Source organism: Falco punctatus (genome assembly GCF_963210335.1).
Source record: "Falco punctatus genome assembly, chromosome: Z".
NCBI lineage: Eukaryota > Metazoa > Chordata > Aves > Falconiformes > Falconidae > Falco > Falco punctatus.
Window position 1 is genome coordinate 65,189,602 of NC_137586.1, and position 26,888 is coordinate 65,216,489.

Consider the following 26,888-nt stretch of genomic DNA (forward strand, 5'->3'; position numbering starts at 1 on the left):
TTCAGCATCACTCAGTCCTTCCAGAAGGTCAATATAGGTGTAAAGACCTAATCTTTAGACCTTATAGGTGTAAAGACCCACACCATAAGGTTGAGCACCCTTATGACCCTGCAACCACAGCTGCATTAATGATGCATCTTCTCTTAAGAATGCTACTACTTCACTGGCTTGAAGACAGCAGCTTGTTACTATAGTTCTCCTCTGCTCAAGAAGGCAGAAAAGAACTGAGCATCATGCTGTGCGCAGAAAACCAAATCCTACCACACCTTATCTCCACTTAGAAGCAGACTAACACACAATGCAGTCAGTGCTTTATAGATGGACGATTTATCTTTCCTCAGCCTGCAAACGAACTTCCCCCAAAACACTAAGGCAAAAGCAGAATTATATCAATGTGCACTGATTATCAGAGGCCTTAACCATTCCCTCACAGCAGGGGAAAAAGAAAACTCTCTTGCAAAGCAAGAAATTTAGAGCTGGAAAAGTCAATATATAATTCTGAATAAATTGCAGCTTAAACAGCCAGAAGGTCAAAGACAATAAAACCCTTGTTACCTTCTTAACACTAACTAGAATGAACATGCATTATCACTACAGACAAGTATAACAATAGTAAAAGTGGAAAAGGAAACTATTTTAAAAGAAACTGAAAAAGAAAAGCATGATGTATTTTTAAATAATGTGAGGTACTACATAAGTGTTAAGTATTGTTCCGGAAGCAAATTAAATCCTTCCAGTACATTTTACGTAACAAAATTAATTCCCTGAAGGAAAAAAAAAATATTATACAAGCCCAGTTTATTCATATGACATCTGCCAAGAAATATGTTTATGAATAATGAAGTCAGCTGTGCAGACCTAAATAAAATCATTGTGTGAAACATTCATATGCAGTTAAGAATGTCCTTGGATAAGGGATTTGAAGAAAACACTTTTCTGCAGGTGTTATGTTTACTGGCAAACAAAACCTACATCATTAATCTTCTTTGTAACACCTCACCAAAGCAGAAAGCTGATCGTAAGACACCTGTTCTTGAAAAGTTATGGAAAGAACCAAAAGGCGAATCTAGAGTTTAAAGCTGAAAGAGCTGGAAAAGCAAATTCTTATTTCTCACCAAGTTATTACTGAAGGTAAAGGACTATTCAACACAATTTTCTCTATAAATGAATGTGCTGGTTTTGGCTGAGTTAATTTTCCTCACAGTAGCTGGTATGGGGCTGTGTTTTGGATTTGTGCTGGAAAAAAGTGTTGATAATACAGAGATGTTTCGGTTACTGCTGAGCCGTGCTTACAAAGAACCAAGGGCTTTTGTGTTCCTCAACCCCACCCCACCAGCGAGTGGACTGGGGGGCACAATAAGCTGGGAAGGGACGCAGTTGGGACAGCTGACCCCAACTAACCAAAGGGGTATTCCATACCATATGGCATCATGTCTTCTTTCAGTGGGAAGAAGGAGGAAGCCAGGGACCTTTGGAGTGATGGCACTTGTGTACCCAAGAAACCATTACATGTGATGGAGCCCGGCTTCCCTGGGGATGGCTGAGCACCTGCCTGCCCGTGGGAAGTGGTGAATGAATTCCCTGTTTTGCTTCGCTTGCATGTGCAGCTTTTGCTTTACTTATATCTCATCCCACAAGTTTTCTTGCTCTTACTCATCTGGTTCTCTACCCCATCCCACCAGGGGGGAGTGAATGAGAGGCTGTATGGGGCTTAGTTGCCAGCTGGGGTTAAACCATGACAATCAAAAAGAAAAAGTAAAAAAAACCCAAACAACCAAAAAACCCCAGGAGTTTTCTTTAATGTATTAGGGTATTTCTGCTCCTTGCAATATGAGAAGGAACGAACTCTTAGGGAGGAGGAACTGGGGGGGAAGAAAGCATGTAAAACAACTTCAGCTACCTATTACTGGCTCTCACTGCAGAGAGAGTTGAGTTCATTAGACCTGAGCGAAGGAAAGGAGATGGCTACAAAAAGGTAAAACCAGTATAAAGCCCTCAGTCCAACCTGATATGAGGAAACAGAAGCAGCTACAATGTGAAACTAATTGGAAGCTTTTAATTTTGCACCGTTCCCAAATGCTAAACTCATTCTTAGAGGGAAATATTAAATCAGACAAAATCCTTGCAATGCAAGCAATCAGCTGTTGTGAAAAGGCGTGAGCCATTCAAGTCTACAGGTTCTTTTCCACATTAGAGGTTTTCCATTCTTAACAGAAACAGAATTTCAGTGTATTTTTTTAAGGTTTATTGCACAGCAAGGTTTTGGTAGCAGGGGGTTTACAGAGGTGGCTTCTGTGAGAGGATTGCAGAAGCCATCCCCATGTCGAATAGAGCCAGCATCAGTCAGCTCCAAGATGGACATACCGCTGGCCAAAGCCGAGCCCATCAGTGATGCTGGTGGTGGCTCTGTGATAACATATTTAAGAAGGGGAAAAAACTACTGTGTAACAGCAGCTGGGGGAGATGACTGAGGAAATGTGAGAACAGCCCTGCAACCCCCCAGGCCAGCGCTGCAGGAGGGGCAGGGGGGGCTCCAGGGGCCGCAGCAGAGGTTCCCCCCAGCCCGTGGTGAAGACTATGGTGAAGGCCATGGTAAGGCAGGCTGTGCCTCTCAGCCCATGGAGGTTAATGGTGGAGCAGATATCCACCTGCAGCCCATGGAGGACTCCGTGCTGGAGCAGGTGAATACATTCAAGGAAGGCTGTGACCCTGTGGAGAGCCTGTGCTGGAGAAGCCTCCTGGCAGGCCCTGTGACCCCATGGAAAGAAACTCACACCGGAGCAGGTTTCTGGCAGTACTTGTGACCCTGTAGAAAGGACCCACACTGGAACAGGGGAAGAGTGTGAGGAGGAAGGAGCAGTGGTATAACATGTGATGAACTTAATGCAACCGCCATTCCCCACCTCCCCGTGCCACTCAGGGAGGAGGATGCAGAGGAGTCAGGAACAGAGGAGTGAAGTTGAATTTGGGAAGGGAGGGGTAGGGGGAAGGTGTTTTAAATTTTGTGTTTGATTCTTACTATTATACTCTATTTTTAATTGGCAATAAATTAAACCAATTTTCCCCAAGCTGAGTCTGTTTTGCCCACAATGGTAATTGGTGAGCAACCTCCACATCTTGATCCCAACCCATGCACTTTTTAATCTTATTTTTTCCCCTTGCCCTGTTCAGAAGGGGGAATAAGAAAGAGTGGCTGGGTGGGAGGCATCTGACGGCCAGCCAAGATCAATCCATCACAGTGTCCCTCACAGAGGTAAAGACAAATTGTCAGTTTATCACTGTGACTATTGATAGCAGCTCAAACCAATTATATCAGTTTTAGAAGCAAGTTAAATGCCAACTGTATATGCACTGTGCTACACAAAATTACAGGACTATAAAATCTAACCAGTATCATTCCACAAATGAAGAAAATTAAAATACAGAAGTTTAAAGGTTAAAGACATGGACCATATCACATACAAATAGCCTAAAAACAAACTAAAGCTTCACTGAGTTCCAGTTTTTCACTGGAATTAAATGGATTAAAAAAAACCCTACCCAGTATGTTTAAAAAACAATGGAAGAAGTAAACAAAGCTACTCTAAACATGCCACATAAATAAGCCAGAATCAAGAAGTGACCTAAAGTTTTTATTTTGCCATTAAAACTGATTTATTTGGCTAAAAAACCTCCATAGCTTTAATAAAAAACTACTATTCCTGGTTTCCACATATCTCAAGATTTTAGAACAAAAAGATCTCAACCTTTCAAACTTTTTTTTTTAGTTCTACATTGCAAAAAGCCATCGAGGCAAAAAAATGATGCACCCATCCCTGACTGACAAAACAACTGTGCTTCACCTAGAGATATACAACACTCATCCTGCCAGTCTTTCAACATTTACTTCCCTAAAATGTTACCTTGTGTCTTCTCAAAACATAAAGACTATGAAACACACAAAGTTGAAGAGGAAGCTGGTAACCACAACAAACACATCTTCTCTATGGAAAACTTAACTTTCTGATGATACTGCTCAATTATATGTAAAGAAAGGACAAGAGACTCATGCATTCAATTTGCTATAAGTTTTTCATTTTTTTCTTGAGGTAAAACTGAACAGCAACTCAGGATAAATACTATGACCAAATCAGATATCCCAAGACTATACCTGGAGTCTTATTCAAGAGGTGCACTTTTTTTGATACAATTTAACACAGCAGAACTACACCATATATAATGAAAACCATATGGTAAGGATAGTACTCAGACTATTTTGGGACCTTTGTAATGGCTGAAACCAGCATATCACCAGAATTATAAACATCTGAATAGCATTCACAAGCAGATCATAAGCACAACTGGTCAAATTCAAGGCAACAATAATTGCAAGCAAAATTGCAACTGCCAGCAATGGATGATATGAGATGAATAATGTATTTCCAGCATCAACACCAAAGCAATACAGATGACTCTGTAGCCTACCAACAGAAATGTCTGACATTTAACTGGTCTATTTTCCTAAATGTATTTTGGAAGCTAGTCATCAAATATTTCACAAAATTTTAACCCCCAAAAGGGTATTTCTCTGGTAATTTGGCCTGCAGAAAGACACATAAACATTTTATATAGGTAAAAGAAATCCTGTTTGCTCTCAGGATTCACAGTTAAAAGAAGAAAACCACATAAACATCACCTATATGTACTCAAGAAAAAATGATATTTATAGTTCCATGAAACAGTTCTACCAGGAGAAATCATCCAGCTAAGAACTACCACACAAAAATGTGGTGATAATAGTACCAGAACAATAACATATTGCATATGTTGCATTGCCACAGATACTAAACAGTGATCAGGTTGTAAAATAAAGACAAAAATACCCCAACCTTCCTGTTTTCATACAACAGCAATAATCCTTATTGTTTTTCCACAAAAAAAAAATTCTCTGCTGTTGTCCTTCTCAGATAAAACCGTCCTGTTACTGACAAATATTCCATACAATTAGGCGAATGAGGAAAAAAGGGGGCAAAGAAAGCAATTCCCAGTGAAGTAATAGTAAAAAGAAAAGCAATGAATTACTAGACACAGGGAACAAATCCATCAATTTCTGCAAACACTAGAACTCCACTCCAGACTGACGGCATACATTACTTACAGGTGAAATGCTTACACTATTCACAGATTTCTTTTTTAAAGGTAGATCAAGCCTTGGATTTGTCCCAGCACACCGTCTCAAAAAAACAGTCACACCAGCAGCAAACCCTAGGGGCTGGTGTGCCTCTTGAGGATGAAGGCTTAGTGTGGGAATGGCCGGAATGCTTTAAAAGCCAGTCCTTTCTCTGACTGTGTTGTGAAGTCAATGGCCATCACCTTACCCATACTAATGCACAGCAGGCAAGAACAAGGCCATACAGGTGAGTATTTGCTGTCAATTAACTGAGTGAATGAAGAGACTGGTATGACAGGCAATACATAAGCAAGCATCAGGTTCAGTTTCTTGTTCTCCTTGCTCAGTGAAAAATCATGGACTAAAATAGCATAACTGATTTGTAGCGACTGCTTTGTAACAAGGTTGTAGCAAATTCGGTAACTTCAAAAGGAATCTGATCCATTACCTCTGCCAAAAACAGTCTCAAGTGCCACATGTGAAAGACTAGATCCAAGAAGAAGCACAGGGGAGATGTCCTTTATTGAGCCAAAACAAAACAACCAATTGAGAATGTATAATTCGAATTATTTATGGATACATAAATAACAAGAACAAATAACAATAAGAAGATCTGCTGTCAATTAAATGCCTACTGCATTTGTCACTTCAAGAAATCCTGCTAAATGCCACATGGGACTTTATTTTTCTCATCTCAGAACTACTATACCAAAATATTTGGGGATTTACTTAAACTTTCAATCAAATATAAAGTAAATCAGATGTCAATACTTCTATAGTGATTGGCAGAAGGCTGTTAAGCACAGTTAATATTACAGATTTAGGCTTCAAATTCCAGAATGCCATAACGGGAATAAGGTTACATTTTACAATTACAGGTCTGAGATAAGAAAACAAACATGTTGCCCTTTTGTAAGTATCAGAGGCTATAATAGCTCAAGATGAACAAGATTCATGGGTAGAAAGACTTTACATCTTTAATTCAAGCACAATGTATGCTTAAATTTTTAAAATGTTTGAAATCTGGTAAATGTCTGATTTTTATTCCCTAACATTAAAAATACCAAGATCATACAACCAAGTTTCTTCACTTTCAAACAAACACAACAGTGTAATGTTACATTATGTTACATCTACTTAGCATGCAGCGAAAGCCCCAGCACCTGATTAAGATCTACAGTTCAGGAAGGCACATCATCTGTCAGCAGCAGGGAACAGCTAGACCTTTGAATTCTGTTCCTCCATCCTTATATTCCACTGTAACAGCGAAGCCCTACCAAAAAATAATTTGGCCTTGTGACCCTATTTACTACACAGTATAAGGAAAGCACTACAGTATGTTCAGAGGCACTGCTGTAATTAGGGGATATGAAAGCTGGACTGTTGAAATGAAGGCAAGAAAGCCTCACCAGTGGGTCCTAGCAAAGCTAGCTGGGGCTAACACCACCACTTTCCCAGCTATCACACCTCTTACTGGTTCTTATGCTCCCCAGTGCCTAGCTGTGTGCTGTCTCTTATTAAAGACTACATGTTCTTTGAGACAGGTATTGTGTTGTCACTCTACATTTGTCCAGCTTTTCGCATAGCCTGTGTCCTTGTCTGTTAGCAGACCTCCATGGTAAAAGAGTATTCCAATTAAATAATAAGATGTGAATACACTGCAGTGGACTCTGGAAGAGGTCACATTTGAAGCTTTGTAGAACCACAGAACAACTGAAAATCTTGATTTGCCAAATACAGATGGCGCCTCCACAAGTCATAAATGTGGGGCATTCAACACAGGGAGAAAGCCTGAAAGACACAGAAAGCTTGCAGTTCATCTTTTTGGAATAGAACAGAAGAGAATAGAATATGATAGAATGGGATGGAATATTTGAGTTAGAAGGTACCTACAATGATACCTAGTCATAAGCAATGCTTTAAATTTAAAATTATACATACATGCACTCTTAGAAGAGTTCAGCTTCTCATTCATATTTACATTCTCTTTTTTATCTCTATGGGGCAAATTACTTGGCTATAGTCAGCAAACATTCGAGCACATGACTTTGAGAATGTGAAGGGCGATCCTGCAGATCAAATAGAGGTTCCTTTGTGTTATAAACATACCATCTTAGCTTCATGCATTCAAACAAAATGACAACTTGACATATGGTTAGACTATGTTGGCACTTTTAAGTCATATAAGGGTTTGTGATACTAAAATGCAGTCTGAAGTGCATTGTGCAACCCATTTTTCTTACTTTCTGGGGCTCCCAAAGTGTTTTTTTCTAATTGTGTTAAATAACATTTTTTCTATTTTCTATTACTTGTCCTGCTGTATTGTCCATTACTGACTGAGCACCTCTCTTGTACTAGTTTATTTTATTTACCTTTCTTTCTTCTACATAAGCCAATAAAAATGTATCATGTACAGGAAATTACCTGTCCAGTCAAATATAATATATAAAAATATAAAGGGAAAGCTCAGTAGGAGCAGAGAAAAATTTTAAAGAATAAAGATGGATTTTAAATAACAATTTATTGTAAAAAAAAAAAAAAAAGTTAACAGTGAGGCTGAAAAATGATGTGATTTATTTCAGTGAAGGAATGAATCCTGAGACCAGGATTACCTTATCCCTTATCACATTTATTCAGAAGTTTTCCTGAGTTTAAAAGTTCACAGCAGTAATTCATAACAGCATGCTACTTCTAAAACATTTAAAAATAAAAGCACTGCTTTTAATCACAACACAAGTACCATCAGTGCAAAAGCTACACTGATAGGACAGGAAGAAGGAATGCAGCAAAGCACGACACTTTCCCAAGACCAACAGATGCTACCTTTACAATTCAGAAAAACTCTGCATTCCAGGCATGCAGAAACAATCCACCCATAGCCCCGAAGAGGCACAAATACCAAGCCCAGTGCTGTTCCTTATGAAGTCAATACACATTCAGCACTGGTTTTAGATAAGAATAAATGTATTTGTTTCTAGCCAAACATAATCAAACTTCTTCTAGTCACCTACCTAGACCTCAAGACCACATATTCATCCATACTGCTTGGACATAAAGCAGTTCTATGGAGTCTTAAGGGAGGTGAGTCAGCAAAGTGTGCTCGCAGCCCAGAAAGCCAACTGTATCCTGGGCTGCATCAATAGAAGCATGACCAGCAGGTCAAGGGAGGTGATTCTCCTCCTCTGCTTCTGTCTTGTGAGACCCCACCTGGAGTACTGCATCCACCTCTGGAGTCCTCAGCACAGGAAAGACACAGACCTGTAGGAATGGGTCCAGAGGCGGCCCACAAAAATGATCAGAGGGCTGGAACACCACCTCTCCTAAGAGGAAAGGTTGAGGGAGCTGGGGTTGTTCAGCCTGGGGAAGAGAAGCCTCTGGGGAGACCTTATTGCAACTCCTCCATACTTAAAGTGGGCTTATAAGAAAGATGGGGACACTTTTTAGTGGGGCATGTATCGATATAACAAGGGGTAATGGTTTTAAACTAAAAGAGGGTAGATTTAGACTAGCTATAAGGAAGGAAGAATTTTTTTACAATGAGGGTGGTGAAACACTGGAACAGGTTGCCCAGAAAGGTAGTAGATATCCCATTCCTAGAAATGTTCATGGCCAGAGTCTAGTTGATCTAGTTGAAGATGTCCCTGCTCACTGCAGGGAGGTTGGACTAGATAACTCTTGTCCCTCCCAACCCAAACTATTCTACAATTCTATAATTTCAAAGAAATCATGTGGAGGTATGTAATAGTGTATCATTCACCTACTCTATCTTCTACCGCCATGAATTGCATGGAAAATCCACCAAAACTTGAGGCATTTTAACATCAAGGTTTTTTTTAATAATTACAGTGAATGATACTATGTAGTCTGTAAGTAATATACATGTCAGGATGTACACAGTAAAGTATGCTTAGTAAGACATAGCTCATGTTTGTTGGGGTTTTTTTAGCACACTGGATAGTACTCCACATAAGCTACCACAGAAGGAAAGTGTTAGTCCAAGGGTGACATCTGAACTCCAGTAAAGTACATGAAAACTTTGCCATTAATATCTGTCTGATTAAGACATCACACACTTTAAGGCAAGACATGACTATCTGGCTCTTAGGAAGTACTTCCTTCTTGCTTTTCTAAATGCTACTCCATTTAGCACTCTCATGAATAACCATTACATTTAATACTAAAAAAGAGTGTTTCTACTTCATTCCAAAAGAAACCCTAACAAAAAGGAATCCAATATTCAGGCTACTGAGTGATCTAACTAAAGAGTTGTTTTTACTGAAACACAACTTGAAAGACACCTGTTCACTGCAAATCACCCCAGATTCCTCATAATAAAACCCTCCTTTCCACCCCCCAGTTTCATATTTCCTTCAAGACTGAAGCACAAAGAAAACTGGACTCCAAATATTCAGCCAGAATATATGCACTTGAGCATTCTGGAATGAGGCTTACAAAAACAAACTTGTTTGTTTCAATTAGCCTTGAAGGAGAAACCTTTGGAGTTGGAAATTAATAGCTGTTATTTTAAAACTGAAACAGCATATGCGATTCAAGCACTGTACAAAAGCTCATGCACTGTCTGCTTCACTTTAACGACAGGATCAAAACAAACAAAAGGTCAACTGATTCTCTGAAAAAGAGATATTGCATTGGCTGTATTGGATTAATTTATGTTTTTATTCCCTTTGAACTACTACGAGGCTATTTGCTTTTAATATGAAATACCTTCCAGTCATGCAAAATTCATATGCTTACTTTATGGTACTCTTGCTTATATGGCAACTGTTTCAGTGATTTCACACCAGCTACCTCTTTCTATAGGCTTTAATACTCATCAACATGCAGATCAAAAGCAGATCAAACAACTCCTCTCTGTAAATGGCATACGTACATATATGTACAAATGGAGGGGAAGACTCGACAAAAACTCCACAAGAACGAACACAACAACAAGAATATGTGCTGTTCCATTACCATAAGTTATTTCTATAATGCCATAATTTGTAGTGATCTAGTGACCACAGAGGCCAGAGTAGGATAGTAGTGGTACTTGGATACTCTGTGTGCAAGTGGAGTGGGACACACAGCTGGTGTCTTGGATGCAATTTGCAACCAAACTTCTAGAAATGCAGGTGGTGTGATTTACTCCAACTTCTAATTTTTGAATTAGAAGTGGAACTTTTGCATTAGAAGTGGAGCCTGGTCTGGCTCTGCCACTTACCCACTTGCCAACTTGTGCTAGTAAGAAAAGCAGTGCTTTAACAAAGGTACCATGCACAGAGGTACAGTTTCTACTGAGTGCACTTCAGCAGCATCCTTTCCTCTCCACTATGACATGTGGTTACACTTCTCGCACACAAGGACCACAAAGTAACTTTGACCATTAATTTCTATAAGCTCATTCCTTATTTAGTAATTTTCCATATAAAAAAGAGATTTTACCTCAGAGGGAAGATAAAATGAAACAATAAACTGTTCATTCTTCTCAACCATTTTTTGTTAAAGGGCATTGAACTCACCAAGTGTGGAAAATAACCTGTAGTTCTACTTATTTCAAGCTGCTTTCATCTCACTTACCTAAGCTGTGGAGTACTACTTCTTGCCAGCCACTGACCCTATTTGGGCATGATGGCTGCTCTCTTCACTTGTTTAGAAAGGGTCTTTAAATGGTAATGAGCTTCTGCTTCTTCCTTTAAACTGTTCCATGAATATGCATTTAACCTCATGTTATCTGTGGTTGCATCTCATTCTCAACACATGAGTTTGTTCAATCTTCCTGCTAAACATTTTGTGACAGCGTGACTCTAAAATGACAAAGTGTTTCTGCTTAATGTAGAGAGTAAGTTCTCCAATCTCTGTTACAGGAGAAATACTGATGTCTATTTAAAATTATCTACTTGTAAATTTGAAAACCAGTCATCTAGAGGCATATGAAATACTTACAAAAAAAAAAAAAAAAAAAAGCAAGCTACTTGAAGTGTGACGTTCTTACTGTTCAGGAATGAAAGAACCACTTTTTCCACTCACAAAAAAAGATCAGCACCTTTCCCATGAAATATAATTGATCTTCTCATATGAAATGTTCTAATGATTTCAAAAAAATGGACATTTCAGGCAAACAGTGCTCTTACAAGCAGAAATTTTAACAGCAAAGACTGAATTTAAAAAATATTTTTCCAGCAACAAAAACTGGTTTTCAGAAAAGGAAAATTCATTTTCCTAAAGTAAAAAGTGAAAAAAACCAAGAAAAATATTTTTAACAGCTTTATAAATCTTCAGAAATAACTCATAAGTAGATCAGTCTTACCCCCAAAAAAGCACAGAGTTGTTGATGTTAAAGCACAGAACGTCTTAGGCTGGAAGGGCTTGCCTGAGACCGTGTAGTCCACCCCCTCTACTCATTCAGGGTTAGCTACAGCAGGTTAAACCCAGGACTGTGCCCACTGGATTACGAGTGTCTCCAAGGATGGAGTGGAGACTCTACAATGTCTCTGGGCAACCCGTGCCAGTGTTTGATCAGCTTCACAGTAAAAAACTGCTTTCTTGTGTTCAGATAGATTCAATGTGTCTCACTTTGTGACCACTGCCTCTTGTCTTGTCAGTGGGCACCATGAAGAAGAGCTTCACTCCCTCTTCTCATTCTATCCCATCAGATATTTATATACACGGGTAAGAAGCTCCTGACCCTTCCCTTCTCCAGGCTCAACAGTCTCAGCTCTCTCAGCCTCTGTTCACATGAAAGACTCCAGTCCCTTAAATATTTTCATGTCTCTGCATTAGACTTGCTCTAGTAAAGTCCGTACCTGTCTTGTACTGGGAAGCCCAGAACTGGACCCAGTACTCCAAGTGTATTCATTGGGGCTGAACAGAGGAGAAGAAGAAGGACACTGGCAACACTCTGCCTAAAGCAGCCTGGAAGGCTGTTGGCTGCCTTTGTCACAAGGGCATGTTTCTGGCTCATGGTCTTCTTGGTGTCCACAAGTTCCCCCAGCTCCTTCTCTGCAGAGCTCATTTCAAGCCCGTTGGCTCCCAGCATGTACTGGTGTGTGGGGTTACTCCTTTCCAGATGCAGGACTTTGTATTTCCCTTTGTTGAACTTTGTGTGATTCCTTTCTGCCCAGTCCATCAAGCCTGTTCAGGTTCCTCTAAATGGCAGCACAACTCCCAGTTTTGTATCACCTGCAAACTTAATGAGACTGTGTTCTATCCCGTTTTTCAGGTCTGTTTAACTGCCACCGTGAAGACTTTAAGCAGTACTGGCATCAGTACTCACTGCTGAGGTAGACCCTGGTGACCCACCTACTAGACTTTGTGTTGCTGATCTCAACCCTCCAGTCCCAGCAGCTCAGGGAGTTTTGAATCCATCTCCCCCTCCTCTTCTTTCACCCAAACTTTGTCAGCTGGTCTATGAAGTTGTTATGGGAAACAATGTCAAAAGCCTTAGCAAACAACATCTGCTTGCTCTCCCATCATCCAGCAAGCCAGTCAACTAGTTGTAGAATACTGTCAGGTTGGTTAGGCATTGTTTCGCCTTCATAAATCAACGCTGACTACTCTAGATTATTTTCTTGCACTTCATGTGTTTGGAAGTGCTCTGCAGGAAGATTCTCTCCATCACTTTACTAGAGATTGAAGCGAGGCTGATCACTGTTTTTCTGCAGGTTTTCCCTCTTGCTTTTCTTGAAGACAGGAATGACATTTGGTCTCCACCAGTCTTCAATGACTATGACTTTCCAAAGATAATCGAGAGTAGTCACACAATGACATCAGCCATCCCAGCACTCATGGGTGCAGCCTGTCAGGCTCTGCGGAGTTGTATGTGCCCTGTTTACGTGCTCCCTAACCTTGCCCTTTACCTTGTCTTCTTTCTCCTCCCTCCTTGCTCCAGACCTTCCCTCTGATCTTGGGTGCCCGGGATTCCTGCAGCCTGTCATATCAGTACAGACTGATACAAGGCATCAAGTACCTTGGCCTTTTCTGTGTCCTTTATCACCACTCCCCCTGCCACATTCAGAAGCGGTTTCATGCTTTCCCTGGTCTTTCTTTTGCTGCTCATGAACTTACAGAAGCTGTTTCTGTTACCCTTCATACCCTTTTTCAGACTCAACTCCAGGTCAGCCTTGGCTTTCCTAACCCTATCCATGCAAGATCACACAAAAACTCTATACTGTTCCCGGGTCACCTGCCCCTGTTTCCAGCTCTTGTACATTTCATGTCTAAGTTCAGTCACTCCTGGCTCATCCATGCACCAAGCAGGACTGGCTCCTGCTCCCTTTCCTTGAATTCCTGCTTGTTGGGCTGGGCTTTCCTTGAGCTTTGAGGTGATCCTTGTATATCAACAAGTGCTTTCAGACTCCTCTTCTTTCCAGGACTGTAATGCATGGGATTCTTCCAAGCAGATCTCTGAAGAGATGTATGGACTAGTACTGGTGGCTGTTATGTTAACAATGACTTCTTTTTTTAGGCATTTATTTTCTATTACTTTGCTAGCTTACAAATTTGTGTGAAACTAAATAAAATGTAGTTTACATTTCAAACACTGGATATCATGATGCTAATAATGTAGGATATCCAACATTGAGAACTAAACCCAAGGCAGAAATGAAGACTAATTTTGCATTTTATATACATTTTTAGAGGTCGGCATGGTTTCAATGCTTTTTCATTTTAGTTTCCTTCTTATATATTGAAGTATTTAAGAGAGAAAAGAATAAAAAGAGACAATACTGTTTAAAGACTTCTGAGGGTGTGTAGAAACAGAAATACCTATCAAAATAATTGTGTAATCATTACGTAAACAAGCTGCAATTATTATGGTTTCATTGTGCTGCTCATTATGACCAAGATATCCTGTTTGTTCTGACTGTTCAAACAGAAAAAAACCCAAACCTATTCATGAAAGCAATTCTTTACAGTGTTTCAAGAGGAAGCTGGAGCTGGTAAACACATGTTCTTATGGGAAATTGCCATAATCCTGACTATATCCCAGAAGGCTCTGAAAATATTTCTCACAAAGTATCTTCTATAAAATCTAGAACATATGTACAACAGACTATGTTTCACATCCTTTTAAGGATCTTGCTAGACTAACGAAGAGGACATTGCTCTTGCATTTCCTTTCAAATGTCTGCTTTTTGCTGTAGGTATTCTGCAATACTTGTTTCCTTTCCTGTTTTCATGATTTCTGCACTTCCATCAATCTGTGAAAGAGTCCATGAAAGTTTACATCCAGAACCCCATTGACAGCATCTTGCTGTAGGCTTCTAATGCAGTATATCCAGTGCAGTCTATTGATAAATGCATTTCATTACGTTTGTACCATTAAGCTCCCACCATTCTTCCAAGACAATTATCAGAGAAATCAATACAGTTGTTATTTTTTATGTGGTGGCTAAGAGGTTTTGAAATTGATCTTACAGGTTTTTTATTACTATTGACTGATACGTCAAAAAGAACGCAAACAGATCAACACAGCTCCCTTACTAATTGTCATTCAGCTAAATATCTATAAGCCATTAGGGACATCTAAAAGTCACAAATTTCTGGATAGAGAAGACTAACATTGATGAAAATTTTAAAAAACTTCACCAGTAGAAAAATGTAGATCACTCTTTACAGTCTAAAATGGACAGCATGACTTCCTCAGCTATTTTTTTTCTTCACTACTTTTCTGAGTTTTCACTCTCTTCCATCAAACAGGGCAATTCAGTTAAAGGAAATGAGATCACACAGACATGGAAACATTCTAAATGCAACCAGAGAAAAATGCAAGAAATATCCTCAACTTTCTACTCTAAATACAGTTCTTTCATATACCAAATCACACACCTAGCAATTAGTCTTCCTACAGAGCTCTGTGATCCAGTATCACCTACTATAATTATCTATTTTTACCAAAACCAGAATCAGCAGCAATCAGAACTCTGCCAGGGCTACTGTGTATGTTCTATCTGAAAACATGCATCACCCCCTCTCTCAAATGCTATTTTTTCCAGAATTGCTTACCAGACAGATGGACAGGCAGCCTCATTGTCTTATACTCAGTGGAGCAATACTGACTTTTATGATTTGTGCAAGTTTAAATTATGTGCTTAAAAAATAGCACAGATAAGGAAAGGGGATTGGTGCACTTCTGCCCTGTGTAATTTACTACATTTGTAAAAAGTGGATTTAGAACTCCTCCATTCTGATTTACCAGTATTCTACTCTCTCCATTTTATTCTCTACTTACTCTGTATTAATAGAAATAGCTGCATAAAATGAAGGAGAAAGAGAAAAGTATCAGACTTCTAATGAACATACAGAAATCTATAACTGATGTCCTCCATGTTTCAGTATCATAGATGTAAGATTAGTTTTTAAACCAGTGTGCTTTCCTTACCACATGTGAAAATACTGCAATAGTATTTTTAACTTTTTGGATGTCAGTTGGCCACAATGACTTGCTACTACAGTTGGAAAACAGACCACAAATGTCCTACTGCTAAAGTTTAAATTTATCTCTTGGGTTTGACTCCACACTATAAATTACTAAAACAAACAGAAAAAACCTTTTCATTTGCACTTCTGTTACTTTCCATCCAGGACTCTACTCTCCAGACAACCATTCAGGCTCCCCTGCTCCATTACATGTGACTCTCTTAAAGCCCAAGTTTTTAAGTGCTCTGCCTAAAGGAGTCTAGCTACTTCTGTGGGTGTCACTGTTAATTAAGGACACATGGAAAGGAAATGAAGGAGCCAAAAAGCAGCCTTGTTGTCTGGAAAAACACCAAAATACGTGGACATGGGTGACAACAGTAGGAAAAATCAGAGCTGGATCACAGAAAACATTAGCAGCTGAGAGAAACAGCCTAGTGCCTCTTGTTCAAGCATATGAAGAAGCTGAATGACTCAAAAATCAGCCTCCAATGAATGAAAACTTAGGGCACTGACCTCGAAGTCTCAAAGGTAGCGGAAAAATGAAAACATTAACAAGGATGAGCCTATTGAAACTGTTAAAAACACCTTTTATTTTCTTTTTATATATTCTAGTTATACATTCTATTTAAACTTCACTGAACAAGAAGTCATTCATAAAGTATCAAACTGCGTAATGAGCTAGACAGTGAGATCTAGGAAGCTGAACAGCTAAAGATGATCAGACAGGGTCTGGTGATAAACGAGAATGGGACAACAGAGGTACATAACTGTACTTATATACTTATGTATTGACTGATTTCTGACTAGGTTTTTTACTCAGCGGTAGCTCCATTTTTGCTCCACACCAACGTTTCCATACCATACGTGTTCAAGGCAACAGGAAAGCATGCCAAAAATGGGTCTGATCTCTGGTAACTATTAACTCCAATTAAATCCAATTCTAATTCCTCTAATTCCTAGCTGCTAACCTTCACAAGTGATATTATGCAACCATATCACTTAGGATGACTCTAAAAGGGACTGTAATGTAAGATACAGAAGCTGTATGACCGAGCTGCTTATCATACAAAGAGAAGCACTGAGCTATCATCTTAATTTCCAGTCCTCCCAGCTCCTCCACCTCCACCAAGATAGCCCGCACTGCACTCTTGAACTCTTCTCTAGCAGTGACTCTTGGGCCCACCAGGAACAGCTGTTACATTTAGTACAATCTGTTGACAGGGATTATTGGAAGAATGTATGGCCAAATACCACAATCTCTGTTTTTTCACTTAAAATCATAACAACCAACATTTCTACTCCTAGTTCTAGAAGGGTGTAAAAGAATAAAATTAGAAACTGGAATACATCTATTTACTGAGGAAAAAAACAAACTTGAGAACATTTGGCAGACAACAGCTTAGCTTCACAAGCAAATATTTAGTTATCTGCAAGTGACAAGTAAGCAGAAAACTGATTGGCCAGATTTGGTTTAAAATCTGCACAAGTAATTTAGCATCAATGTTATAATGTTTAGTTTTTAAGTAAACAATACTGTCATAGGGAAGCTTGTGCTTGTGGATAGTAGCACTGTAATTTGTAGTTTTATTAATGTAATTTTCTGCATCTATAAAGCACATCATCAGTCTTGGCACGTGACCAAGGTACAAGTGCAGTCACTCTACTGGGAACAAATGCAGTTGGCTAAGCAGTGTTATTCCATTTTTCCAGCAAAGGAGTACTTATTTTACGGCCTCTTTTTCCCATGCACACATACACTGAAACAAGCACCAACACTCCAGGTAGGATCTGTCCCAGTTTGACGAAGAAAATACACCTTCAATAGTGTTCAGAACAAATAAGCACCAGTTACAACTGTTTAAGAGATTATTCCTTTTAAACCAGCTCCAATCTTTTCCACTCACTAGTTGCAAGGTAAAGGGGCATTACAGCTGGTGAGCAAGAAGGAACAAGGATTTCCTGGTTCATATATCCTACTACACAGAAGAAAACTTCGCCAGTCCCAGAATGTGAATTGTGGAATACTGTCAAAGCTGAGAACCTTATGTCGTCCAGGATGTTCATATGGTGTTTCAATTATACAGATGATTCACTGATTTTTATCATAGCCATATAGTCTGAAAAGGAACTCTGGATTCCAGTGTCAGTTCAGCACTCAGCTGCTACTGATGAATATGATCTTAGGTTGCTTGTTATCTAGCAAATCTATCTTCCACGAAGACAGACCTGAGTATTCTTGCTACTCAAAAGTCAGCTGTAACTCACAGGAATGCTATCAGGAGATGAGAGGTGATGTCTTACAATTGAAAAGAACCCTGGCTGGGCAAAGAAAAGACTGCATTGTCTGCAGCAGTCAAGTTCTCTGTGAACTAGTGATTCAGGCTCATGTAAAATATGAATGTCCCTTATGTCAGCAGCAGCAGTTCTTTTTTTGTGAATAGCTGTCATATCATAGTAAAGCCTTATGTGAACTACAGTACAGATACTGTGCTGAACAGGTAGTTATTCAGACATATAAATTTTGCAACTTTACTGCCTTAAAACCAATATTAGGTTTGGAGAAGGCAGAATAACAGGGGCAAGTGAATTCTGAATCTGCCTTAAGTCCTGGATCCGACAGTCTCCAACCCTCATAGCCAAGTTCTTCAACTTTTCTTCTCAGACCATTTAGGAAGAATTTCACCCACTTCGGCTGCCCAAACACTCAAAGGTCGAACACAGTTACAAGTGCAGATAAGCAACCGAGTTTTGTGGCAGTACTGTTCTTTGTGGATTTGCAGAAACACATGCAAAGCTGCAAGAAGTGCTGGACAGTCAAACAAAGAAACTACTAAGAGGCTTATGGGAGAGTTTCATTGAGAGATTAGGCACATCTATAGAACTGTAAGTGGTAAAGACAATAACCTCTCCTCTAACTGATAGATTCAAAGAGGCCAGCACCGAAATACTTACAAAGCCACATTCTTCCCTGCAAGATGACTCAACTTTCCATTTGCCTGCAAGTTAGTTAAGGCTTGTACAAATTCTCTAAAGTTGTAGCAGGACCTTTTAAGCAGTTATTTTCCATACTAGTGAAAGTAGATCTAAGTCAGATTTAAGTAAGACTGTTGAGAATCAGCTGGCAGTCTCACTAGGACAGAAAATACTGTTGTGTATATATGGAAACTGAGTGTGTATAACAAGCAATTCTGCAGAATATCATGCTTTATCTAGTATACCACAGAACATAAAATTCAGATTTACAGTGAACAACCAGACAGGATTTGCTGCTAATGTAACTGATTCATCTACCCACCTGAGAACCAGAGCTTCCAAATCAGCCAGTCTCCAAAACTGAACTCAGGGGTAGGTGCTTTAAGGCACCAAAAGTCGTGACATAAGTGAACTTTCCAGTTCAGAAATCTGAAATGCTCCCTTTGAGTCTAGAAAAAAGCAAGCCCTGATTATCCTCCTCCTTTCACCAGTTAAAGATCTAACAGTTCTGGCATCAGCTACACTGACTCCAAATCACCGCCTCTCAGCCAGAACAGGGTGCCCTAGAGTACTCCACAGGGTGTGAGTGAGGGATGCAGAAAAAAAAAATATTCTATCTCTTTCTTAATGTATACTAAATTTAGTTTTCAAAGCGAGAAAGAGAATGACCTCCTTCACTCTGCAGAATTATGCAGGTGATGTAAACACAACGTTGGTGATTTTTTCACTTCCTCAATTTCATGGGAGCGATTTCCCTCAGAGCAGGTTATTTATTATGTTGCCATCCTGGAGGCCTATGTCTAGAAAAATTGTAATCTGCAAGTATTTTTAAAAGATTTTGTAAGTGCTGTAATTTTTCAAGCATTCTGTTTGGTTTAAACCACTACATTGACGGGAAAAGAATTTTTGTGTCTCTTGATCCTGGTGAAACTTGCATTTTTCACGTTGTATTTGGAGATCTAAAATACACTTAGGTAACATTATATTACACTATACCTGTAGCTAAAACATCGTTTTCACTTTCTTCCCCTTCACAGCAATCAATCTTAACATGTTATTAAAATTTTAAAAAGAAGAAAAAAATGCTTTTCTTAATTTTTATTCCAAACTGTTTCAAGAGCCAAAATTTACAGCAATGGCTTGATACTGCAATATTTTCTTATGGAGGTTCTAGTAAGATTGAATTTATGATTAATCACACTGTACTATCCCCATAATCAAAACAACCTCTGAAACGGCAAGATCTCAGTAATACGTAAAAAGTAGCTCTGTTAAGAAGGTCTATTAAACGGCTTTTTTCCTTTGCTTATTGAAATGGTGAAAAAACATGAAGGATACAGTATCAATGAAAGGACTAAAGCAAAGCAAAAACAACTGAATCAAAGGAAAAAAAAATACATATCCTATCAAGCTATGAATATGATTAAATCAGACCAGAAGCACAATCTGGAACAATCAGTAATAAAATAGAACATGTATAACAGTGGGAAATCTGCTATTGATATATTTTGGAGCACTGAATGTACAAAGGCTCAAGTTTAAATTGTGCAGCTAGTAACTAGTTCATTGTAGCTCCTCTGTGCTTTAAAAATATTTTCTTAAGCTGAGCTACCCAAAGAAGTCTTCCAATACATTTGTTTTGAGTATTGGTAATTTAACCCTAACACTAAACCTAGGTTAAAATAATATATTCACATACAGACCAGGACATTGTGTATGACATAACTTTCCATGGAAAATTATGACTGAGCAGAAACAACAGGAATTAACAATTCTGTTCTTCGGTCATTTTAGAAAGGTGAAATCTGACCAGAAAAGCTTGCTTAACAAAGTAAGCTTAAAAGATACTTACTTTCCTTCTCTACTTTCTGCAAAATTTTAGGGGAAAAAAGCTGCTTGTACTCCAAAGTGTGACTCCTTGGAGAAAATGCACATACAATATTTGCAATTACAAGGAAAAGCCCGCTGCAAATTGAATTTATGACTTCACAAGTGAAAATAGAGCAGCTGAACTAACAAAATCAGGTTGAGTGTTGATTTTTTTTTATATAACTACCTCTTATATCAGTAAATTCTATGGCAGAAATAAATTTTATTTCATGTTACCTATCTGTTCTACTTTAAAAACGAATGGCAATGCAGCAAGTCCATAAATGTGAATCCTCAGGAGGCCTACACGCATCACTGAGAACAGTAAAATGAATGGTTACACATCTGCAGTCTGAACTTTGAGATGAATATAAGTAAATTGTGAATGCACATTTTTCAAATGATTGCACCCATTGTTTTCCACTGACTCATGATTGTTGGCAGAAATGAATAATACATTTTAATATAGTATAGAGATTCAACAGTCACAAATACAGAGAGTATGTATGGGTATATAGCCATCTTCTATGCATACATAATACTAAAGCTATAGGTTGTCATCTGTTTTTAATACTAAACCACCAAATAATTTACAATGCAGAACTGTAAAATATATATAGAACACTGCATCAATCATGTACAAGTACTTGCGCTGTTCAACATTTCTGTAAATCCTCCATTAAACTTAGATTTGAGACTGAACCAAAGACTTATATGGATCAAGTAATGGTTGCTTGGAACACTGAAAGAGAGACATAAAATGCAGTGCTATTTCATGTCAAGATTATTTGCAGTTCACTTCATTATTTCAAAGAATACTAGCAACTGAAATACAGTGCACTCCACATTAAAGCCAGTGCTAATTCCTTTTCTTTAATTCAGGAGGCAACTACTAAATGAGAATTGGGAGATCAGCTGACAGGTCTCCTAAATTATTTGACACAATCTGTACACTGCTAAGTAAGCAAAGAAAGAGCACAGCCTTGTGCAGCTATTTGGTAACACTGTCAAATAAGGAGGAATCAACTATTTGAATGTCTTACTCTGCATGTCCACATTTCCTATCAATCCTCGTAATGTACCATAAGCCATTAGCATTAAGACAGCAACCACGACTTGTTCTGTACAGAAAACACACAGAAAAATGAAAATTCAACTATTATATCCCAAATGGTGGCTGAAAGTATAAAGCCCATGTGTTGCCTAAAACCACACAATCGTAATGTAAAACTTTACCAGAGTAAAGAAACACCACATGAAAAAGCATGTGTGAGTATACACACTGTCCTTGTATTTACTTGAGCAAAACTTCAGACACATGCATTTTTTTGAGAATTAAACATAATATTCAGAAAATTAATGGTTACATACAATTCCCAACCAACTTGAGAAGAAAGGGATGCATCCAAATACGCATGATATTTTGCTTTAACAACAGTTTACTCCAAGTACAGTTTGACAAGCACTGTGCCGTAAATTGTTCACAATTTCTAAAGTTTTTTTGGCAAAGGTAATGAATATTCAACATCTGCAGGGCTGTTGCTAGTTCATGAATTATACAAAATAAAAAAGATGCCTTCTTTTGGTAGCCTAGTGCATGTGTAAAAATCCAAAAATAATACACCCTAGTAACTGCATCCACAAGGAACCAGATACTTGGCCCCAAAGTATGACAGAACAGCAAAGGGCTTATGGCAACTACCACTGCTAATGTAGGCTCCAGCACTTATGTGAGGATGAAATCAAGCATAGCAGAGCTCAGCCTTTCCAAACCATGTGTTGGTTTGGGGGGAGGTGGGGAATTCTGTGTCAACGTCTTTAATAAAGCAGATGTGACTCATTGCATTCCCATTTAAAACCAGAAACTGAGGTCTCTCCTTTTTCCACTGAATCACACTGTGCAGCAGCACTGGGGGCAGTAGCACTGGGTCAGCGATCCTTCATAAGTTTCTGCTTTTAGTACAACCAGTTCAATTAAATCAAAGTATCTGACACTGCAGTTTTTTGACACATTGCTCAAATCCTGGCTTTGGCTTTGGTTTGTCTCCTTAATGCTATGCAACACTCTTACTCACCTTATCTTCTGCAGTGGCACCAATCACAGAAAAATGTGGAATTAATTTAATCGGTATATCATCTCCATAAATCTTCCTAAGCTGCTTTTTTCATTGAAGAACACATTTCATTTATAACTATTGTTTCAATAAACCAAGTAATCCGATATATCTTTGCTCAATGTATTTCAAATGCTGAAGCATCTGTTAGGTCATGTTGGGGTCTGGGGTTTTTTTAATCATTATCATTATTATTATTAGAATGAGAAAAAGGCACTTTTCAAACACTTCCCTGCATCCTTCATTTTCTCATTTAAATTCCTTAACACAAATTCAATAATCATCCATTAGAATTTCAACACCTTGTAGTCCCATAGTGGTCTGTTCTATTACTTTTAGAAATATCCTGGGAAAGAACTAATGCCAAACAGTGCTCTCTTTAAGTCTGTAACATTCAAATGCTGTATTTGAAGTCAGAAATTTAGAACTTGACTCATTTACATTTGCCTGCCAAAATATATATCCTGCATTTAGTCCCATGATGATTTTTTGCTTCGTGTGAGCTTTAATGATAAATTCAAGGGAAAACTCCTATGTAAGTAACATTCCCTACAAGAGTCACAATATGTCAAGTATATCCACCATTTGTGTGAACTCTCTGCACCACCCTGTTGACGTGTGGAAGGCTTGTTTTCTCTGCAACAAAGGCCAAACCACTCTCCTATTCTGTCCTCCACCTGCACCCTTTTTTTCCCTCCTTTTTTAACTTATGGACAATTGACTCTTACTGTCCCATCCTCTGCAAACAGAAATTCACTACGGTATTCAATGGCTAAACTATAACAAAGTCTAATACTCCAAATTTCGAAGGGAAACTTTCTGCAGATGCAAAGTGGGTTTTACTCACAGTCAGGGTCTGGGGCACCAGTAGATAACCAGCAGTACACTTCCATGTGGTACGTGAGTCAGTGTTAGGCACGGCACATCACAGAGCACGTACCTGCACATATCTTGGACATGGGCCAAAACCCCAAACCTTGAACTCAAAAACTCACAAGAGGCCACTCTCCTTGTCACTCGGACGAACCCACTTCCATTTGTGACTACTTGATGAAATACAAAAATTTGACTATATGCATATATTACAGGTATTTACTTTCAAAGCAAAGAAATATAATTAAAAAGCATCTAGCCATTTTACTACAAGTTACTTTTCTCATAATTAGCAATGGCACTTGACCGTTAACAGCTATGCAAATATCCTTATTTTGATAAAATCAAAATGAAGAAAGGACAAAATCTTTACAATTTTTCATACCTTATTCCCTAGATATAGCCTAAAATGTTGTTTGCAAAAGTTCGTAGAAGTTAAACAGTGTAAATTACTGGAAATTCAAGCATTGCCAAACAAGAATTTTTTATTTCAGTTTGGTGGAAACTGGAAAATTCAATGAAGAACAGCTAAAGTTCTCTGAGAGACATCTAAACCCCTAGATCAGAACGCTGTCTTTCAAAACTGTCTTCTTTTAATTTGAGAAATCAGAAGTAGACTGCAACTGCACTTGTGCAGCTATAAAGTGCTACCATACGTACAGTGCTGCTATCCAACACTATTTGTTTTAAATGATAAAGGCAGCAAATATGACCCAACATTAGCACTCAGTTGTACAGGTACTAGTGCTCTAACAGAAGTGTAGGATGAGATGACAGCAGAAATGCCAGCTACAGAAGTAGCAATACTATTTTAAGCTGTAATTTTGTAGCATCTTCTTTCAGAGATTCTTAAAACCCTTTACAAAAATGTAACTACACCTTGGAAATGAGCTAAAGAAATAAACCTCACTATGTCAATAACTACCATGTTACAAAATTTACGCAAGGGGACATTCATCTCCTTGTACTGACTTTGATACAGTCTAACTGAAGGATCACACTGTAGTGTTTTACAAAAGGAACTCAACCTCATGCAGGGCACAACCAAGACTACCCAGAAACAGCAGGCGGTTATTTCCACTTCTTATTTCCCCCCATCCAGCATTTAGCTACTCTAAATCTTATTTAATTTATATCTGCTTTTTTCAAGGTCACTCATCAGTACTGTCCAAGTGTTTCACAAACATTCATTAATTCATTCACCATCTCCATTACAAGATGAGAAAGCATTATTATCCCCATGCAGAAATTGGAAACGGAGACAAAGGGACTTCAGAGAACCTACTGAGTAACACAAGAGAAGGGCCAGGATCAGGAACGGTGCATGGGAGTACCTGTGTATCTGTTCGTATCTCCGGACTGTATTCATCACTGCCAGAAGTGGGAGATGACTCTCACTGCATTTCACATCTCTTATGTACCAGACACCAAAAGGCTTGATGTAGACAACTTAAACGTGAAAGCATATAGCTTTCATGGCTGCCTGCTATATAATGAGCTGGGTATCATGCTTAGCACCACCGTACAAGGCCAGCAGACAGAGGCAGAGACACAGGTTAGCCAGTGTTGCCCTGTCCGTATTAATTATAATGATTCTTTTTGCAGTGTTTCACAGAATCACAGAAGAGTTGAGGTTGGAAAGGACCTCTGGAAGTCACCTGGTCCAACCCCCATGCTCAAGCAGTTTCAGCTACAGCCCATTGCCCAGGACTGTGTCCAGGCAGCTTTTGGGTATCTCCAAGGGTGGAGACTCCACCACTTCCCTGGGCAACCTGTGCCAGTGCTCAGTCACCCTCACAGTGAAAAAGTGTTTCTTGATGTTCAGAGAGAATCTCCTGTGTTCTAGTCTTTGCCTGTTGCCCCTTTTCCTGTCCCCTGGCACCACTGGAAAGAGCCTGGCTCCACGCTCCTTGCACCTTCCCTGCAGGTATTTTTATATGTTAATAAAAGCTCTCCCTAAGCCTTCCTTCTCCAGGCTGAACAGTCCCAGATGCTTAGTCTTTTCTTATGTGAAATGCTCCAATCTCTTACTGATTTTTGTGGCCCTTTGTCGAAGTCTCTCCAGCATGTCCATCACTCTCTCATACTGGGCAGCCCAGCACTGGACAGTACTCCAAACATGTCCTCACCGGTGTTGAGCAGAGGGGAAGGATCACCTCCCTTGACCTGCTGGATGTCCTCTGTCCAGTTCAGCCCAGGATACCATTCACCACCTTTGCCAAAAGGGCACACTTGCTGGCTCATGTTCAACCTGGTGTCCACTAGGACCCCCAGGTCCTTCTCTGCAAGCTACTTTCCAGCTGGGTGGCCCCCAGCATATACTGGTATGTGGGGTTGCCCCTCCCGCCGGTGCAGGGCTTTGCACTTCTGTGCAGTAACTTAAGGTTACTATCAGCCCACTTGTCCCACCTGTTGAGCTCTCTTCTGGTTGGCAATGTTGACCCTCTGGCATATCAGCTATTCCTTCCAGTTTTGTCACCTGCAAACCTGCTGAAGATGCACTCTGCCCCATCATCCAGATCATTAATGACGATGTTAAACACGACTGGACCCAGATTTGACCCCTGGGGTACACTGCCAGTAACTGGTCTCCAACGAGACTTTGTTCCACTGGTCACAACCCTCTGGGCTGGGCCATACGGCTAGTTTTCAATCTACTTCAGTGCTTGTTCATTCAGCCCACACATAAACAGCTTCTTTGTGAGAACCTTATGAGAGATAGTGTCAAATGCCTCACTGAAACCTAGGTAGACACCATCCATCGCTCTCCCCCTCACCTACCAGGCTACACATTTCATCACAGAAACGTATTGAGTTGGTAAAGCATGACTATCCCCTCCTCCCCAGTGACGACTAGAGACTATTTTCTTGTCCTTCATGTGCCTGGAAATGGTTTCCAGGATTAGCTGCAGGGGCATCTTCCCAGGGGTTGAGGTGAGGCTGGCCCAACCATAGTTTCCTGGGTCCTCCTTGCCCTTCTTGAAGATGGGGGTGACATTTGCTTTCCTTCAGCCTTCAGGTACTTCTCCAAGTCACCATGACTGATCAAAGACTGCTGAGTGGCCTCACAATTACATCTGCCAGCTCCCTCAGCACTCATGGGTGCATCCCATTAGGGCCCTTGGATTTACATATGTCCAGTTTGCTGAAGTATTCCCTGTCCTGACACTCTTCCACCAAGGGTATACCTTCCTTGCTCCAGCCTTCCTCCATTGAAAGCCAATCTTGCTAGCAAAGACTGAGGCAAAGGCAGCATTCAGTACGTTCACCTCTTCTACGTGCTGTGTAACCAGGTCGCCCGTGCTGCTTCTTTACCCTGTTATCTATGTGCCTTCCAGCTCCATTAGCAAATGAGCCAATGATACCTGCTAAACATCCTTGACCACCATGCAACCTGCCAAAAATGGGAAGAGCAAAGACAGCACAAAGTGGCTCTTGATTTTTTAATTCAAAAGCATCTGACTTTGTAATCATCAGATATCTTTTAAGTG

General features: G+C 39.5%; 1 protein-coding gene across 2 annotated transcripts in view; it reads right to left on the reverse strand.

Moving 5' to 3' along the window:
- The window catches only part of SNCAIP (synuclein alpha interacting protein), a 95,494-nt gene that overhangs the window by 59,148 nt on the left and 9,458 nt on the right, over positions 1-26,888 (reverse strand). The window lies entirely within an intron of this gene.